At 37.1% G+C, this 5,859-nt stretch overlaps 1 pseudogene; it reads right to left on the bottom strand.

The window, feature by feature from the left end:
* On the bottom strand, positions 1-1,363 carry LOC106823615 (olfactory receptor 4B1-like; annotated as a pseudogene).
* Positions 1,364-5,859: the final 4,496 nt, after the last annotated feature.

Below are 5,859 nucleotides of genomic sequence, written 5' to 3'. Positions count from 1 at the left end.
TCACCATATACACGCTAATGTTTTACATGTTCTCATTTTCATTCCACTTCTGAATCTATTTCTTTGACCCACAACCTCTTCATGGCAATTTTCACCCCTGCATTTCTGAGTGTACAGGTGATAGGGTTCCAGTTGGTCCTCAGTGAGGGTGGAGGAGGGTTGCATGTAGAAGAAGATGGCAGGTCCAAAGAACAAGATGACCACCATCATGTGAGACGTAGAGGTGCAGAGGGCTTTGAGCCTCCCCTCTGTAGAACGGCTCGTTAAGTTGACCAGGATGACAATATAAGAGGACACCAAGATAAGGAGGGAAATGATATATAATCCACTGTTAGCCAATACAATAACCCCTTCTACAGAGGTATCATTGCAACAATCTTTAATAAGGGATGGAGGTCACAGAAGTAATGGTCAATCACACTGTGACCATGGAAGGGCGATTAGGCAGTGGCACGGATCTGAATCATGGAGTGAATTACACTATCTAGACAGGAAGCAGCCACCGGAAGGTAAGACACAGGCCAGCTTATAATAGTTGTGTAGCAAAGGGGGTTGCAGATGGCCACACAGCAGTCATAGGTCATTACTTTGAGCAGGAAGTTCTCAGTAACTCCAAAGAAGTGGAAGAAGAATATCTGAGAGACATCGCACTCCAGGGAGATCGTTTTGATTTTGGCAAGTAAGTCTGTGATTAATTTAGGGATGACAGTAGAGGAGTAACTGATCTCCACCAGGGACAGGTAGATAAGGAAGAACTACACGGGGGAATGCAGACTCTTAGTGACTTTCTAACTTACTGATGCTGACTGTCACAACAATGAGACAATTGCCCACCACTGTGGCCAAGCACACAGGAAGAAACACCACAAAGCACACTCTCTGACCTCTAGATCATGGGTAAGACAAGTGATAATTAACTCAGGCACATTATTTGTACTTGCAGTGGAATCCATTCAGATGGACTGGACTTAAGCTGCTGAGACATTTGCAATAAAACCAACACTGACTGTAACCAGTCACTTCATTTATAGCAACTTACATGGTATAAACTGCTTTACAATACAAACTTATCATGAACTCATTCATTTAGCCAATATGTTCTCACTCAGCATTAAATATTGGCAATCTAACAAGAGTTTACATATAAGAAAAAAGGTTCAGAGAAATGGTTTTTGCTCAGGGTCCCACAGAAAGGATTAGATTCAGGGACTCAGAACCAGGCTTTCTGAGTTGACTGCAGGGTTCTTTCTAACTCATCACCAGATATTCTGAATTTGCGGTCCATTCAAGCTCATAGCCCATGTTTTTATGATCTCACTGCATTTTCAATGCTCTCTGCCATTGGGGAATCACCATGACACATGTCTGCTAGTAAATTCCTTCTTTATTTCATCTTTGCCTCAGGGAATCATCTTTCCATTGATAATTCTTCCATTTCCAAAATGTCCTCTGTACTGTTTCCTCACTCAGTTATATTAGTCTTCAATTTACTCTGCTAAGATTCCTTCACCTGTCTTGCAGATTCAATAACCATGTTTGTATGAAAATTCTCAAACACTCTGGATAAAATTCAACTTACTAGTTTGTTTCCAACATTGTACTATTACATTTACACCTCTTAGCCTGCTGCATAGACTGCTGAGAGATCTTGAAATCACAGAACTTGTCCTCTAGAGCATTGTTGTGGCTGGTTAACCTGTCATTCTGGTTCCAGGTTAGTAGTCAGCAGAAAAGAATATGACAAGAGTGAAGCTTTCTCTATAAGTTATTCTCCTGAAAACAGACACTTACTGAGGACATCTTATACATCTATATACCTCCTTGACTATGCAGAAGAAATATTGATCACTCAAGCTAAGAATGTCATGTGACTCAAAATAATATTCTCAGGATTAAGATGCCAATTATGAATTATTTTCACCACATATGATCCTTGAGAAATAGGAAAGAAATAGTATGAACATTTTGATTCTCTGCTGTAAATTATACTCTCATTTATTTTCTATTTATCTCTGATTTTGTGCTGAAATTTTCAACAAACATAATTTTGAAAAAGCAAAAATGCACCTGAGCAGCAAGGACCAGAATCAACAGAGAAAATGAAAGTAATTTGGACAGATGGAAACAAAGCAGCGTGTGCCAGAATATCTCAGGTAGGATGCATGAAGAATTTTGCAGTTTCCTAAGAGAACAGATCACAGCTGTTCCCACCAAAAAAAAAGAAAAAAAGAGAAAGATAATTATATGAGGAGATGCATATGCTAGTTTAGCAATCATTTCATTAAATATGTATAGTGAAACATCAAGTTGTAAATATTAAATATACACAATTTTTATTAAAGAAAAAAATTAAGATTAAATAAAATCACTGAAACTAAAAAAACCTGATAAACTGATATTTTAGAGTGAGAAAAATAGTAGAGAAAGAGACCATGGCATTTCAGAGTTGCAGAGAGTATCCTTGATCCTTGACTCTTCAATCCCTGATGCGATTCCTTGTGTACTTGGGTGCCAGAGAAAGCCCTTTATTCCTCAAATAAATTATCTTCTTTGCTTAAGAAACTGTGAGGGGTTTCTGTTTCTTGCAAACAAAACCCCTAACATATAAATCTAGGAAAAAATGAATAAATGAAACTGAAAACCACTAGAAACAATAAGAAATATCAAGATACAATTTCCGTTTAGAAAACTCAACTGAAAAATATTCCCTTTACAATGTCAAAAAAATTTTTTCACAGTTCATTCCTGGACCCTGGGTTGAGCGACAAATGGGAAGGGCTGACTAGACACAGCACATGATTGTTGCTGGTGCCCCTTGTCTGTGGGGCACCTTTGTCAGGGGAGGGGGTGATGAGCAGATGGCTATGTGAAGATGCATTAGAAAAACTGGTTAGTAAGAGATGAGATTAAGTGTAATCAGCCAGGGACCCATCAGGCTTTGGTCACTGGAGCAATCTTGTCCCTCATCTGGAGTAATAACTATAAGTTTACAGCACAGGTAAACACTGAAGTGAGGTAGACCTTTGCTACCCAATTTGATAGCCACCAGACACATGTGGTTATTTAAATTTAAGCTAATTAACATTAAATAAAATTAATTTAATTCTTCAGGCAAATGAGGCACATTTCAAGTGCTCCACATGGCAAGGTTCTGCCATATATTAGCACAGATATAGAACATTTCCAGCACAGAATGTTCTGCTGGCAACACTGATTCTAACCGCAGCAGCTTCAGAACAAGAATATTTGCCTAGAATATAAGTTCCATGTAGGCAGTAACCTTTGACTTAAGTAGCACTAGCACTTAGAACAATGCCTCTCCCATAGTACATGCTCATCAAGTCTTGTTGAATAAGTTGTTAAATGAAACTGAAAGCCCTGATGGGTGAATGAATAAGTAAATTATGCTACAGTTGGACTCCGTGATATTACCAAGCCATTATAAATTACCCTTATGAAAAGAACTTTTTTAAGTTAGCTGAAATTTTTTATTGAGATATAGTCGGCATATAGCATATTAGTTCAGGTGTACAACATAATGATTCAAAATTTGTATATATTGTGAAATGCCACAATAAGTGTTGTTAACATCCATTACCACACAGTTACAACTTTTTTTGTGATGAGAAATTTTAAGATTTACTCTGTTAGCAACTTTCAGATATATAATACAGTATTATTAACTACAGTCACCATTCTGTACATTACATCCCATCACTTATTTATTTTATACATGTAAGTTCGTACCTTTTTACACACTTCATCCATTTTACCTACCCCCTACCCTCTGCCTCTGCCAACCAGCACTCTGTTCTCTGTTTCTATGAGCTCATTTATTTGTTTGTTTTTTAGGTTTCACATATAAGTGAGATAACACAGCATTTGTCTTCTTTCTCTATCTGATTTATTTCCCTTAGCATAATGCCCTCTAGGTCCATCCATGTTGTCGCAAAATGGCAAGATTTCCTTCATTTTCATGGCTGCATAATATGCCATTGTGTATATATACCATGTTTTCTTTATCTATTCATCCATTGACAAACACTTAGATTCCTTCCATGTCTTGGCTACTGTGAATAATGCTGCAATGAACTTGGGAGTGCAGGTATCTTTTTGAATTATTGTTTTCATTTCCTTTGGAAAAATACTCAGAAGTGGAATTGCTGGATCATATGGTATGTTTATTTCTAATTTTTTGAGGAACTCCCATGCTGTTTTCTATGGTGGCTGCACCAATTTACATTACCACCAACAGTAGATGAGGGCTCCTTTTTTTCCTACATCCTTGCCAACACATGTTATTTCTTGTCTTTTTAATAAAAGCCAGTCTAACAGATGTGAGGTGATATCTCACTGTGGTTTTGATTTGCATTTCCCTGATGATTAGTGATGTTGAGTCCCTTTTCATGTACCTGTTGGTCATCTGTATGTCTTCTCTGGAAAAATATGTAAACAGATCCTGTGCATTTTTTATTTATATATTTGAGGAAGATTAGCGCTGAGGTAACATCTGCCACCAATCCGCCACTTTTTGCTGAGGAAGACCGGCCCTGACCTAACATCCAGGTGCATATTCCTCTGCTTTATATGCGCGACGCCTACCACAGCATGGCTTGCCAAGTGGTGCCATGTCTGCACCCAGCATCCAAACCAGCGAACCCCAGCCCGCTGAAGCAGAACTTGCAAACTTAGCTGCCATGCCACTGGGCTGCTCCTCCTCTGCCTTTTTAACCTGATTGTTTGTTGTTTTTTTAATTTATTTTTTTGCTATGGATTTGTATAAGTTCTTTATATATTTTGGATATTAACCCCTTATCAGATATGATTTGCAAATATATTCTCTCATTCAGTACATTGCCTTTTATTTTGTTGATGGTTTCCTTTCTTATGGAGAAGATTTTTAGTTTGTTGTAGACCCACTTGTTTACTTTTGCTTTTGTTGCCTTTCTTTTGGTGTAAAATCCAAAAAGTGTTCACCAAGACTTATGTCAAGTAGCATTCCCTCTATGTTTCCTTCTAAGAGTTTTATGGTTTCAAGAATTGCATCTAAGTCTTTAAGCCATTTTCAGTTAATTTTTTGTATGGAGCGAGACACTGGTCTATTTTCCTTATTTTGCATGTGGCTGTCCAGTTTTCCCAACACCACTTATTGAAGAGACTGCCATTTCCCCTTGCATATTCTCTGCTTCTTTGTTGTAAATTAATTGACCCTATATGCGTGGGCTTATTTCTGAGCTTCCTGTCCTGTTCCATTGATCTAGGTTTCTATTTTGTGCCAATACTATACTGTTTTGATTACTATAGCTTTGTAATATTGTTTGAAATCAGGGAACATGATGCCTACAGCTTTGTTCTTTCTAAAGATTGCCTTGGCTGTTCAGTGTGTTTTGTGGTTCTATACACATTTTAGGATTGCTTGTTCTACGTTTGTGAAGATCGCTATTGGGATTTGGTAGGGATTTCATTGAATCTGTAAATTGCTTTGGTAGTATGGACATTTTAACTATATTAATTCTTCCAATTCCTGAGCATGAAATATCTCACCATTTATTTGTATCTTCTTCAATTTCTTTAATCAATGTGTTATAGTTTTCAGTGTAGAGATCTTCACCCTCCTGGTTAAATTTATTACTAGGTATTTCATTATTTTTGATGCAATTGTAAATGCAATTGTTTTCTTAATTTCTCTTTCAGATAGTGCATTATTAGTATGTAAGAATGCAACAGATTTTTTATATGTTGATTTTGTATCCTGCAACTTTACTGAATTTTATTATTAGTTCTAACAGGATTTTGGTGGAGTTCTTAGGGTTTTCTATGTATAATATCATGTTATATGCAAAAAAGGACAGTTTAACT

This window comes from Equus asinus, chromosome 17 (assembly GCF_041296235.1).
Source record: "Equus asinus isolate D_3611 breed Donkey chromosome 17, EquAss-T2T_v2, whole genome shotgun sequence".
Classification (NCBI taxonomy): Eukaryota; Metazoa; Chordata; class Mammalia; order Perissodactyla; family Equidae; genus Equus; species Equus asinus.
The sequence above is the reverse complement of the archived record's forward strand: the minus strand, read 5'-3'. Positions and strand labels throughout refer to the sequence as shown.